Genomic DNA, 13,938 nt, shown 5'->3' with positions numbered 1-13,938 from the left:
CGAGGAGAGTCTTGCCACATGTCAGCACTCGGTCTGACTGAGCGCCTCCAGGAGAGACGCCCAAGCAAGACGTGCCCCGAGGAGCGTCTTGACACATTTCTCCTCTGGGTCTGACTGAGCGCCTCCAGGAGAGAGGCCCAAGCAAGACGTGCCCCGAGGAGCGTCTTTCCACATGTCAACACTGGGTCTGACTGAGTGCCTCCATGAGAGAAGCCCCAGCAAGACGCGCCCCGAGGAGCGTCTTGCCACATGTCAACACTGGGTCTGACTGAGCACCTCCAGGAGAGAGGCCCAAGCAAGACGCGCCCCGAGGAGCGTCTTGCCACATGTCAACATTGGGTCTGACTGAGCGTCTCCAGGAGAGAGGCCCGAGGAGCGTCTTGACACATGTCACTACTCGGTCTGACTGAGCGCCTCCAGGAGAGAGGCCCAAGCAAGACGTGCCCCGAGGAGCGTCTTGCCACATGTCAACAATGGGTCTGACTGAGGGCCTCCAGGAGAGAAGCCCAAGCAAGACGCGCCCCGAGGAGCGTCTTGCCACATGTCAACACTGGGTCTGACTGAGGGCCTCCAGGAGAGAGGCCCAAATAAGACGTGCCCCGAGGAGCGTCTTGCCACATGTCAACAATGGGTCTGACTGAGGGCCTCCAGGAGAGACGCCCAAGCAAGACGTGCCCCGAGGAGCGTCTTGCCACATGTCAACACTGGGTCTGACTGAGCGCCTCCAGGAGAGAGGCCCGAGGAGCGTCTTGACACATGTCACTACTCGGTCTAACTGAGCGACTCCAGGAGAGAGGTCCAAGCAAGACGCGCCCCGAGGAGCGTCTTGCCACATGTCACTACTCGGTCTGACTGAGCGCCTCCAGGAGAGAGGCCCAAGCAAGACGTGCCCCGAGGAGCGTCTTGCCACATGTCAACAATGGGTCTGACTGAGGGCCTCCAGGAGAGAAGCCCAAGCAAGACGCGCCCCGAGGAGCGTCTTGCCACATGTCAACACTGGGTCTGACTGAGGGCCTCCAGGAGAGAGGCCCAAATAAGACGTGCCCCGAGGAGCGTTATGCCACATGTCAACAATGGGTCTGACTGAGGGCCTCCAGGAGAGAAGCCCAAGCAAGACGCGCCCCGAGGAGCGTCTTGCCACATGTCAACACTGGGTCTGACTGAGCGCCTCCAGGAGAGAGGCCCAAGCAAGACGCGCCCCGAGGAGAGTCTTGCCACATGTCAGCACTCGGTCTGACTGAGCGCCTCCAGGAGAGACGTCCAAGCAAGACGTGCCCCGAGGAGCGTCTTGACACATTTCTCCTCTGGGTCTGACTGAGCGCCTCCAGGAGAGAGGCCCAAGCAAGACGTGCCCCGAGGAGCGTCTTTCCACATGTCAACACTGAGTATGACTGAGTGCTCCATGAGAGAAGCCCCAGCAAGACGCGCCCCGAGGAGCGTCTTGCCACGTGTCAACACTGGGTCTGAGTGAGCGCCTCCAGGAGAGAGGCCGAGGAGCGTCTTGACACATGTCACTACTCGGTCTAACTGAGCGCCTCCAGGAGAGAGGTCCAAGCAAGACGCGCCCCGAGGAGCGTCTTGCCACATGTCACTACTCGGTCTGACTGAGCGCCTCCAGGAGAGAGGCCCAAGCAAGACGCACCCCTAGGAGCGTCTTGCCACATGTCAACAATGGGTCTGACTGAGGGCCTCCAGGAGAGAAGCCCAAGCAAGACGCGCCCCGAGGAGCGTCTTGCCACATGTCAACACTGGGTCTGACTGAGGGCCTCCAGGAGAGAGGCCCAAATAAGACGCGCCCCGAGGAGCGTCTTGCCACATATCAACAATGGGTCTGACTGAGGGCCTCCAGGAGAGAAGCCCAAGCAAGACGCGCCCCGAGGAGCGTCTTGCCACATGTCAACACTGGGTCTGACTGAGCGCCTCCAGGAGAGAGGCCCAAGCAAGACGCGCCCCGAGGAGAGTCTTGCCACATGTCAGCACTCGGTCTGACTGAGCGCCTCCAGGAGAGACGCCCAAGCAAGACCTGCCCCGAGGAGCGTCTTGACACATTTCTCCTCTGGGTCTGACTGAGCGCCTCCAGGAGAGAGGCCCAAGCAAGACGTGCCCCGAGGAGCGACTTTCCACATGTCAACACTGGGTCTGACTGAGTGCCTCCATGAGAGAAGCCCCAGCAAGACACGCCCCGAGGAGCGTCTTGCCACATGTCAACACTGGGTCTGACTGAGCGCCTCCAGGAGAGAGGCCCGAGGAGCGTCTTGACACATGTCACCTCTGGGTCTGACTGAGCCTCTCCAGGAGAGAGGCCCAAGCAAGACGCGCCCCGAGGAGCGTCTTGTCACATGTCAACACTGGGTCTGACTGAGCGCCTCCAGGAGCGAGGCCCAAGCAAGAATCGCCCGAGGAGCGTCTTGACACATGTCAACACTGGGTCTGACTGAGCACCTCCAGGAGAGAGGTCCAAGCAAGAAGCGCCCGGAGGAGCGTCTTGCCACATGTCAACACTGGGTCTGACTGAGTGCCTCCATGAGAGAAGCCCAGGCAAGACGCGCCCCGAGGTGCGTCTTGTCACATGTCACTACTCGGTCTGACTGAGCGCCTCCAGGAGAGAGGCCCAAGCAAGACGTGCCCCGAGGAGCGTCTTGCCACATGTCACTACTCGGTCTGACTGAGCGCCTCCAGGAGAGAGGTCCAAGCAACACGCGCCCCAAGGAGCGTCTTGCCACATGTCAACACTGGGTCTGACTGAGTGCCTCCATGAGAGAAGCCCCAGCAAGACGCGCCCCGAGGAGCGTCTTGCCACATGTCACTACTCGGTCTGACTGAGCGCCTCCAGGAGAGAGGCCCAAGCAATACGCGCCCCGAGGAGCATCTTGCCACATATCAACAATGGGTCTGACTGAGGGCCTCCAGGAGAGAAACCAAAGCAAGACGCGCCCCGAGGAGCTTCTTTCCACATGTCAACAATGGGTCTTACTGAGGGCCTCCAGGAGAGAAGCCCAAGCAAGAAGCGCCCCGAGGAGCATCTTGCCACATGTCAACACTGGGTCTGACTGAGCGCCTCCAGGAGAGAGGCCCAAGCAAGACACGCCCCGAGGAGCGTCTTGACACATGTCAACACTGGGTCTGACTGAGGGCCTCCATGAGAGAAGCCCAAGCAAGACGCGCCCCGAGGAGAGTCTTGCCACATGTCAACACTGGGTCTGACAGAGGGATTTCCAGGAGAGAGGCCCAAGCAATACGCGCCCCAAGGAGCGTCTTGCCACATGTCAACAATGGGTCTGACTGAGGGCCTCCAGGAGAGAAGCCAAAGCAAGACGCGCCCCGAGGAGCTTCTTTCCACATGTCAACAATGGGTCTGACTTAGTGCCTCCAGGAGAGAGGCCCAAGTAAGATGCGCCCCGAGGAGCGTCTTGCCACGTGTCACCACTGGGTCTGACTGAGCTCCTCCAGGAGAGAGGCCCAAGCAAGACGTGCCCCGAGGAGCGTCTTTCCACATGTCAACACTGGGTCTGACTGAGTGCCTCCATGAGAGAGGCCCAAGCAAGACGCGCCTCGAGGAGCGTCTTGCCACATGTCAACACTGGGTCTGACTGAGCGCCTCCAGGAGAGAGGCCCGAGGAGCGTCTTGACACATGTCACTACTCGGTCTAACTGAGCGCCTCCAGGAGAGAGGTCCAAGCAAGACGCGCCCCGAGGAGCGTCTTGCCACATGTCACTACTCGGTCTGACTGAGCGCCTCCAGGAGAGAGGCCCAAGCAAGACGTGCCCCAAGGAGCGTCTTGCCACATGTCAACAATGGGTCTGACTGAGGGCCTTCAGGAGAGAAGCCCAAGCAAGACGCGCCCCGAGGAGCGTCTTGCCACATGTCAACACTGGGTCTGACTGAGGGCCTCCAGGAGAGAGGCCCAAATAAGACGCGCCCCGAGGAGCATCTTGCCACATGTCAACAATGGGTCTGACTGAGGGCCTCCAGGAGAGAAGCCCAAGCAAGACGCGCCCCGAGGAGTGTATTGCCACATGTCAGCACTCGGTCTGACTGAGCGCCTCCAGGAGAGAGGCCCAAGCAAGACGCGCCCCGAGGAGCGTCTTGCCACATGTCAACACTGGGTCTGACTGAGCGCGTCCAGGAGAGAGGCCCAAGCAACACGCGCCCCGAGGAGAGTCTTGCCACATGTCAGCACTCGGTCTGACTGAGCGCCTCCAGGAGAGACGCCCAAGCAAGACGTGCCCCGAGGAGCGTCTTGACACATTTCTCCTCTGGGTCTGACTGAGCGCCTCCAGGAGAGAGGCCCAAGCAAGACGTGCCCCGAGGAGCGTCTTTCCACATGTCAACACTGGGTCTGACTGAGTTCCTCCATGAGAGAAGCCCCAGCAAGACGCGCCCCGAGGAGTGTCTTGCCACATGTCAACACTGGGTCTGACTGAGCACCTCCAGGAGAGAGGCCCAAGCAAGACGCGCCCCGAGGATTGTCTTGCCACATGTCAACACTGGGTCTGACTGAGCGCCTCCAGGAGAGAGGCCCGAGGAGCGTCTTGACACATGTCACCTCTGGGTCTGACTGAGCGCCTCCAGGAGAGAGGCCCAAGCAAGACGCGCCCCGAGGAGCGTCTTGTCACATGTCAACACTGGGTCTGACTGAGCGCCTCCAGGAGCGAGGCCCAAGCAAGAATCGCCCGAGGAGCGTCTTGACACATGTCAACACTGGGTCTGACTGAGCACCTCCAGGAGAGAGGTCCAAGCAAGAAGCGCCCCGAGGAGCGTCTTGCCACATGTCAACACTGGGTCTGACTGAGTGCCTCCATGAGAGAAGCCCCAGCAAGACGCGCCCCGAGGTGCGTCTTGTCACATGTCACTACTCGGTCTGACTGAGCGCCTCCAGGAGAGAGGCCCAAGCAAGACGTGCCCCGAGAAGCGTCTTGCCACATGTCACTACTCGGTCTGACTGAGCGCCTCCAGGAGAGAGGCCCAAGCAATACACGCCCCGAGGAGCATCTTGCCACATGTCAACAATGGGTCTGACTGAGGGCCTCCAGGAGAGAAACCAAAGCAAGACGCGCCCCGAGGAGCTTCTTTCCACATGTCAACAATGGGTCTTACTGAGGGTTCTCCAGGAGAGAAGCCCAAGCAAGAAGCGCCCCGAGGAGCGTCTTGCCACATGTCAACACTGGGTCTGACTGAGCGCCTCCAGGAGAGAGGCCCAAGCAAGACACGCCCCGAGGAGCGTCTTGACACATGTCAACACTGGGTCTGACTGAGGGCCTCCATGAGAGAAGCCCAAGCAAGACGCGCCCCGAGGAGAGTCTTGCCACAGGTCAACACTGGGTCTGACAGAGGGCATCCAGGAGAGAGGCCCAAGCAATACGCGCCCCGAGGAGCGTCTTGCCACATGTCAACAATGTGTCTGACTGAGGGCCTCCGGGAGAGAAGCCAAAGCAAGACGCGCCCCGAGGAGCTTCTTTCCACATGTCAACAATGGGTCTTACTGAGGGCCTCCATGAGAGAAGCCCAAGCAAGACGCGCCCCGAGGAGTGTCTTGCCACATGTCAACACTGTGCCTGACTGAGCGCCTCCAGGAGAGAGGCCCAAGCAAGACGCGCCCCGAGGAGCGTCTTGCCACGTGTCAACACTGGGTCTGACTTAGCGCCTCCAGGAGAGAGGCCCGAGCAAGATGCGCCCCGAGGAGCGTCTTGCCACGTGTCACCATGGGTATGACTGAGCTCCTACAGGAGAGAGGCCCAAGCAAGATGTGCCCCGAGGAGCGTCTTGCCACATGTCAACAATGGGTCTGACTGAGGGCCTCCAGGAGAGAAGCCCAAGCAAGACGCGCCCCGAGGAGCGTCTTGCCACATGTCAACACAGGGTCTGACTGAGGGCCTCCAGGAGAGAGGCCCAAATAAGACGCGCCCCGAGGAGCGTCTTGCCACATGTCAACAATGGGTCTGACTGAGGGCCTCCAGGAGAGAAGCCCAAGCAAGACGCGCCCCGAGGAGCGTCTTGCCACATGTCAGCACTCGGTCTGACTGAGCGCCTCCAGGAGAGAGGCCCAAGCAAGACGCGCCCCGAGGAGCGTCTTGCCACATGTCAACACTGGGTCTGACTGAGCGCCTCCAGGAGAGAGGCCCAAGCAAGACGCGCCCCGAGGAGAGTCTTGCCACATGTCAGCACTCGGTCTGACTGAGCGCCTCCAGGAGAGACGCCCAAGGAAGACGTGCCCCGAGGAGCGTCTTGACACATTTCTCCTCTGGGTCTGACTGAGCGCCTCCAGGAGAGAGGCCCAAGCAAGACGTGCCCCGAGGAGCGTCTTTCCACATGTCAACACTGGGTCTGACTGAGTGCCTCCATGAGAGAAGCCCCAGCAAGACGCGCCCCGAGGAGCGTCTTGCCACATGTCAACACTGGGTCTGACTGAGCACCTCCAGGAGAGAGGCCCAAGCAAGACGCGCCCCGAGGAGCGTCTTGCCACATGTCAACACTGGGTCTGACTGAGCGTCTCCAGGAGAGAGGCCCGAGGAGCGTCTTGACACATGTCACTACTCGGTCTGACTGAGCGCCTCCAGGAGAGAGGCCCAAGCAAGACGATCCCCGAGGAGCATCTTGCCACATGTCAACAATGGGTCTGACTGAGGGCCTCCAGGAGAGAAGCCCAAGCAAGACGCGCCCCGAGGAGCGTCTTGCCACATGTCAACACAGGGTCTGACTGAGGGCCTCCAGGAGAGAGGCCCAAATAAGACGCGCCCCGAGGAGCGTCTTGCCACATGTCAACAATGGGTCTGACTGAGGGCCTCCAGGAGAGATGCCCAAGCAAGACGCGCCCCGAGGAGCGTCTTGCCACATGTCAGCACTCGGTCTGACTGAGCGCCTCCAGGAGAGAGGCCCAAGCAAGACGTGCCCCGAGGAGCGTCTTGACACATTTCTCCTCTGGGTCTGACTGAGCGCCTCCAGGAGAGAGGCCCAAGCAAGACGTGCCCCGAGGAGCGTCTTTCCACATGTCAACACTGAGTATGACTGAGTGCTCCATGAGAGAAGCCCCAGCAAGACGCGCCCCGAGGAGCGTCTTGCCACGTGTCAACACTGGGTCTGAGTGAGCGCCTCCAGGAGAGAGGCCGAGGAGCGTCTTGACACATGTCACTACTCGGTCTAACTGAGCGCCTCCAGGAGAGAGGTCCAAGCAAGACGCGCCCCGAGGAGCGTCTTGCCACATGTCACTACTCGGTCTGACTGAGCGCCTCCAGGAGAGAGGCCCAAGCAAGACGCACCCCTAGGAGCGTCTTGCCACATGTCAACAATGGGTCTGACTGAGGGCCTCCAGGAGAGAAGCCCAAGCAAGACGCGCCCCGAGGAGCGTCTTGCCACATGTCAACACTGGGTCTGACTGAGGGCCTCCAGGAGAGAGGCCCAAATAAGACGCGCCCCGAGGAGCGTCTTGCCACATATCAACAATGGGTCTGACTGAGGGCCTCCAGGAGAGAAGCCCAAGCAAGACGCGCCCCGAGGAGCGTCTTGCCACATGTCAACACTGGGTCTGACTGAGCGCCTCCAGGAGAGAGGCCCAAGCAAGACGCGCCCCGAGGAGAGTCTTGCCACATGTCAGCACTCGGTCTGACTGAGCGCCTCCAGGAGAGACGCCCAAGCAAGACCTGCCCCGAGGAGCGTCTTGACACATTTCTCCTCTGGGTCTGACTGAGCGCCTCCAGGAGAGAGGCCCAAGCAAGACGTGCCCCGAGGAGCGACTTTCCACATGTCAACACTGGGTCTGACTGAGTGCCTCCATGAGAGAAGCCCCAGCAAGACACGCCCCGAGGAGCGTCTTGCCACATGTCAACACTGGGTCTGACTGAGCGCCTCCAGGAGAGAGGCCCGAGGAGCGTCTTGACACATGTCACCTCTGGGTCTGACTGAGCCTCTCCAGGAGAGAGGCCCAAGCAAGACGCGCCCCGAGGAGCGTCTTGTCACATGTCAACACTGGGTCTGACTGAGCGCCTCCAGGAGCGAGGCCCAAGCAAGAATCGCCCGAGGAGCGTCTTGACACATGTCAACACTGGGTCTGACTGAGCACCTCCAGGAGAGAGGTCCAAGCAAGAAGCGCCCGGAGGAGCGTCTTGCCACATGTCAACACTGGGTCTGACTGAGTGCCTCCATGAGAGAAGCCCAGGCAAGACGCGCCCCGAGGTGCGTCTTGTCACATGTCACTACTCGGTCTGACTGAGCGCCTCCAGGAGAGAGGCCCAAGCAAGACGTGCCCCGAGGAGCGTCTTGCCACATGTCACTACTCGGTCTGACTGAGCGCCTCCAGGAGAGAGGTCCAAGCAACACGCGCCCCAAGGAGCGTCTTGCCACATGTCAACACTGGGTCTGACTGAGTGCCTCCATGAGAGAAGCCCCAGCAAGACGCGCCCCGAGGAGCGTCTTGCCACATGTCACTACTCGGTCTGACTGAGCGCCTCCAGGAGAGAGGCCCAAGCAATACGCGCCCCGAGGAGCATCTTGCCACATATCAACAATGGGTCTGACTGAGGGCCTCCAGGAGAGAAACCAAAGCAAGACGCGCCCCGAGGAGCTTCTTTCCACATGTCAACAATGGGTCTTACTGAGGGCCTCCAGGAGAGAAGCCCAAGCAAGAAGCGCCCCGAGGAGCATCTTGCCACATGTCAACACTGGGTCTGACTGAGCGCCTCCAGGAGAGAGGCCCAAGCAAGACACGCCCCGAGGAGCGTCTTGACACATGTCAACACTGGGTCTGACTGAGGGCCTCCATGAGAGAAGCCCAAGCAAGACGCGCCCCGAGGAGAGTCTTGCCACATGTCAACACTGGGTCTGACAGAGGGATTTCCAGGAGAGAGGCCCAAGCAATACGCGCCCCAAGGAGCGTCTTGCCACATGTCAACAATGGGTCTGACTGAGGGCCTCCAGGAGAGAAGCCAAAGCAAGACGCGCCCCGAGGAGCTTCTTTCCACATGTCAACAATGGGTCTGACTTAGTGCCTCCAGGAGAGAGGCCCAAGTAAGATGCGCCCCGAGGAGCGTCTTGCCACGTGTCACCACTGGGTCTGACTGAGCTCCTCCAGGAGAGAGGCCCAAGCAAGACGTGCCCCGAGGAGCGTCTTTCCACATGTCAACACTGGGTCTGACTGAGTGCCTCCATGAGAGAGGCCCAAGCAAGACGCGCCTCGAGGAGCGTCTTGCCACATGTCAACACTGGGTCTGACTGAGCGCCTCCAGGAGAGAGGCCCGAGGAGCGTCTTGACACATGTCACTACTCGGTCTAACTGAGCGCCTCCAGGAGAGAGGTCCAAGCAAGACGCGCCCCGAGGAGCGTCTTGCCACATGTCACTACTCGGTCTGACTGAGCGCCTCCAGGAGAGAGGCCCAAGCAAGACGTGCCCCAAGGAGCGTCTTGCCACATGTCAACAATGGGTCTGACTGAGGGCCTTCAGGAGAGAAGCCCAAGCAAGACGCGCCCCGAGGAGCGTCTTGCCACATGTCAACACTGGGTCTGACTGAGGGCCTCCAGGAGAGAGGCCCAAATAAGACGCGCCCCGAGGAGCATCTTGCCACATGTCAACAATGGGTCTGACTGAGGGCCTCCAGGAGAGAAGCCCAAGCAAGACGCGCCCCGAGGAGTGTATTGCCACATGTCAGCACTCGGTCTGACTGAGCGCCTCCAGGAGAGAGGCCCAAGCAAGACGCGCCCCGAGGAGCGTCTTGCCACATGTCAACACTGGGTCTGACTGAGCGCGTCCAGGAGAGAGGCCCAAGCAACACGCGCCCCGAGGAGAGTCTTGCCACATGTCAGCACTCGGTCTGACTGAGCGCCTCCAGGAGAGACGCCCAAGCAAGACGTGCCCCGAGGAGCGTCTTGACACATTTCTCCTCTGGGTCTGACTGAGCGCCTCCAGGAGAGAGGCCCAAGCAAGACGTGCCCCGAGGAGCGTCTTTCCACATGTCAACACTGGGTCTGACTGAGTTCCTCCATGAGAGAAGCCCCAGCAAGACGCGCCCCGAGGAGTGTCTTGCCACATGTCAACACTGGGTCTGACTGAGCACCTCCAGGAGAGAGGCCCAAGCAAGACGCGCCCCGAGGATTGTCTTGCCACATGTCAACACTGGGTCTGACTGAGCGCCTCCAGGAGAGAGGCCCGAGGAGCGTCTTGACACATGTCACCTCTGGGTCTGACTGAGCGCCTCCAGGAGAGAGGCCCAAGCAAGACGCGCCCCGAGGAGCGTCTTGTCACATGTCAACACTGGGTCTGACTGAGCGCCTCCAGGAGCGAGGCCCAAGCAAGAATCGCCCGAGGAGCGTCTTGACACATGTCAACACTGGGTCTGACTGAGCACCTCCAGGAGAGAGGTCCAAGCAAGAAGCGCCCCGAGGAGCGTCTTGCCACATGTCAACACTGGGTCTGACTGAGTGCCTCCATGAGAGAAGCCCCAGCAAGACGCGCCCCGAGGTGCGTCTTGTCACATGTCACTACTCGGTCTGACTGAGCGCCTCCAGGAGAGAGGCCCAAGCAAGACGTGCCCCGAGAAGCGTCTTGCCACATGTCACTACTCGGTCTGACTGAGCGCCTCCAGGAGAGAGGCCCAAGCAATACACGCCCCGAGGAGCATCTTGCCACATGTCAACAATGGGTCTGACTGAGGGCCTCCAGGAGAGAAACCAAAGCAAGACGCGCCCCGAGGAGCTTCTTTCCACATGTCAACAATGGGTCTTACTGAGGGTTCTCCAGGAGAGAAGCCCAAGCAAGAAGCGCCCCGAGGAGCGTCTTGCCACATGTCAACACTGGGTCTGACTGAGCGCCTCCAGGAGAGAGGCCCAAGCAAGACACGCCCCGAGGAGCGTCTTGACACATGTCAACACTGGGTCTGACTGAGGGCCTCCATGAGAGAAGCCCAAGCAAGACGCGCCCCGAGGAGAGTCTTGCCACAGGTCAACACTGGGTCTGACAGAGGGCATCCAGGAGAGAGGCCCAAGCAATACGCGCCCCGAGGAGCGTCTTGCCACATGTCAACAATGTGTCTGACTGAGGGCCTCCGGGAGAGAAGCCAAAGCAAGACGCGCCCCGAGGAGCTTCTTTCCACATGTCAACAATGGGTCTTACTGAGGGCCTCCATGAGAGAAGCCCAAGCAAGACGCGCCCCGAGGAGTGTCTTGCCACATGTCAACACTGTGCCTGACTGAGCGCCTCCAGGAGAGAGGCCCAAGCAAGACGCGCCCCGAGGAGCGTCTTGCCACGTGTCAACACTGGGTCTGACTTAGCGCCTCCAGGAGAGAGGCCCGAGCAAGATGCGCCCCGAGGAGCGTCTTGCCACGTGTCACCATGGGTATGACTGAGCTCCTACAGGAGAGAGGCCCAAGCAAGATGTGCCCCGAGGAGCGTCTTGCCACATGTCAACAATGGGTCTGACTGAGGGCCTCCAGGAGAGAAGCCCAAGCAAGACGCGCCCCGAGGAGCGTCTTGCCACATGTCAACACAGGGTCTGACTGAGGGCCTCCAGGAGAGAGGCCCAAATAAGACGCGCCCCGAGGAGCGTCTTGCCACATGTCAACAATGGGTCTGACTGAGGGCCTCCAGGAGAGAAGCCCAAGCAAGACGCGCCCCGAGGAGCGTCTTGCCACATGTCAGCACTCGGTCTGACTGAGCGCCTCCAGGAGAGAGGCCCAAGCAAGACGCGCCCCGAGGAGCGTCTTGCCACATGTCAACACTGGGTCTGACTGAGCGCCTCCAGGAGAGAGGCCCAAGCAAGACGCGCCCCGAGGAGAGTCTTGCCACATGTCAGCACTCGGTCTGACTGAGCGCCTCCAGGAGAGACGCCCAAGGAAGACGTGCCCCGAGGAGCGTCTTGACACATTTCTCCTCTGGGTCTGACTGAGCGCCTCCAGGAGAGAGGCCCAAGCAAGACGTGCCCCGAGGAGCGTCTTTCCACATGTCAACACTGGGTCTGACTGAGTGCCTCCATGAGAGAAGCCCCAGCAAGACGCGCCCCGAGGAGCGTCTTGCCACATGTCAACACTGGGTCTGACTGAGCACCTCCAGGAGAGAGGCCCAAGCAAGACGCGCCCCGAGGAGCGTCTTGCCACATGTCAACACTGGGTCTGACTGAGCGTCTCCAGGAGAGAGGCCCGAGGAGCGTCTTGACACATGTCACTACTCGGTCTGACTGAGCGCCTCCAGGAGAGAGGCCCAAGCAAGACGATCCCCGAGGAGCATCTTGCCACATGTCAACAATGGGTCTGACTGAGGGCCTCCAGGAGAGAAGCCCAAGCAAGACGCGCCCCGAGGAGCGTCTTGCCACATGTCAACACAGGGTCTGACTGAGGGCCTCCAGGAGAGAGGCCCAAATAAGACGCGCCCCGAGGAGCGTCTTGCCACATGTCAACAATGGGTCTGACTGAGGGCCTCCAGGAGAGATGCCCAAGCAAGACGCGCCCCGAGGAGCGTCTTGCCACATGTCAGCACTCGGTCTGACTGAGCGCCTCCAGGAGAGAGGCCCAAGCAAGACGCGCCCCGAGGAGCGTCTTGCCACATGTCAACACTGGGTCTGACTGAGCGCCTCCAGGAGAGAGGCCCAAGCAAGACGCGCCCCGAGGAGAGTCTTGCCACATGTCAGCACTCGGTCTGACTGAGCGCCTCCAGGAGAGACGCCCAAGCAAGACGTGCCCCGAGGAGCGTCTTGACACATTTCTCCTCTGGGTCTGACTGAGCGCCTCCAGGAGAGAGGCCCAAGCAAGACGTGCCCCGAGGAGCGTCTTTCCACATGTCAACACTGGGTCTGACTGAGTGCCTCCATGAGAGAAGCCCCAGCAAGACGCGCCCCGAGGAGCGTCTTGCCACATGTCACTACTCGGTCTGACTGAGCGCCTCCAGGAGAGAGGCCCAAGCAAGACGCGCCCCGAGGAGAGTCTTGCCACATGTCAACACTGGGTCTGACAGAGGGCATCCAGGAGAGAGGCCCAAGCAATACGCGCCCCGAGGAGCGTCTTGCCACATGTCAACAATGGGTCTGACTGAGGGCCTCCAGGAGAGAAGCCTAAGCAAGACGCGCCCCGAGGAGCTTCTTTCCACATGTCAACAATGGGTCTTACTGAGGGCCTCCATGAGAGAAGGCCAAGCAAGACGCGCCCCGAGGAGTGTCTTGCCACATGTCAACACTGTGCCTGACTGAGCGCCTCCAGGACAGAGACCCAAGCAAGACGCGCCCCGAGGAGCGTCTTGCCACGTGTCAACACTGGGTCTGACTTAGCGCATCCAGGAGAGAGGCCCAAGCAAGATGCGCCCCGAGGAGCGTCTTGCCACGTGTCACCACTGGGTCTGACTGAGCTCCTCCAGGAGAGAGGCCCAAGCAAGACGCGCCCCGAGGAGCGTCTTGCCACGTGTCACCACTGGGTCTGAGTGAGCACCTCCAGGAGAGAGGTCCAAGCAAGACGCGCCCCGAGGAGCGTCTTGCCACATGTCACTACTCGGTCTGACTGAGCGCCTCCAGGAGAGAGGCCCAAGCAAGACGTGCCCCGAGGAGCGTCTTGCCACATGTCAACACAGGGTCTGACTGAGGGCCTCCAGGAGAGAGGCCCAAATAAGACGCGCCCCGAGGAGCGTCTTGCCACATGTCAACAATGGGTCTGACTGAGGGCCTCCAGGAGAGAAGCCCAAGCAAGACGCGCCCCGAGGAGCGTCTTGCCACATGTCTACACTGGGTCTGACTGAGCGCCTCCAGGGGAGAGGGCCAAGCAAGACGCGCCCCGAGGAGAGTCTTGCCACATGTCACCACTTGGTCTGACTGAGCGCCTCCAGGAGAGACGCCCAAGCAAGACATGCCCCGAGGAGCGTCTTGACACATTTCTCCTCTGGGTCTAACTGAGCGCCTCCAGGAGAGAGGCCCAAGCAAGACGTGCCCCGAGGAGTGTCTTTCCACATGTCAACTCTGGGTCTGACTGAGTGC

This window comes from Nothobranchius furzeri, chromosome 17 (genome assembly GCF_043380555.1).
Source record: "Nothobranchius furzeri strain GRZ-AD chromosome 17, NfurGRZ-RIMD1, whole genome shotgun sequence".
NCBI lineage: Eukaryota > Metazoa > Chordata > Actinopteri > Cyprinodontiformes > Nothobranchiidae > Nothobranchius > Nothobranchius furzeri.
This window is presented reverse-complemented; position numbering follows the sequence as displayed.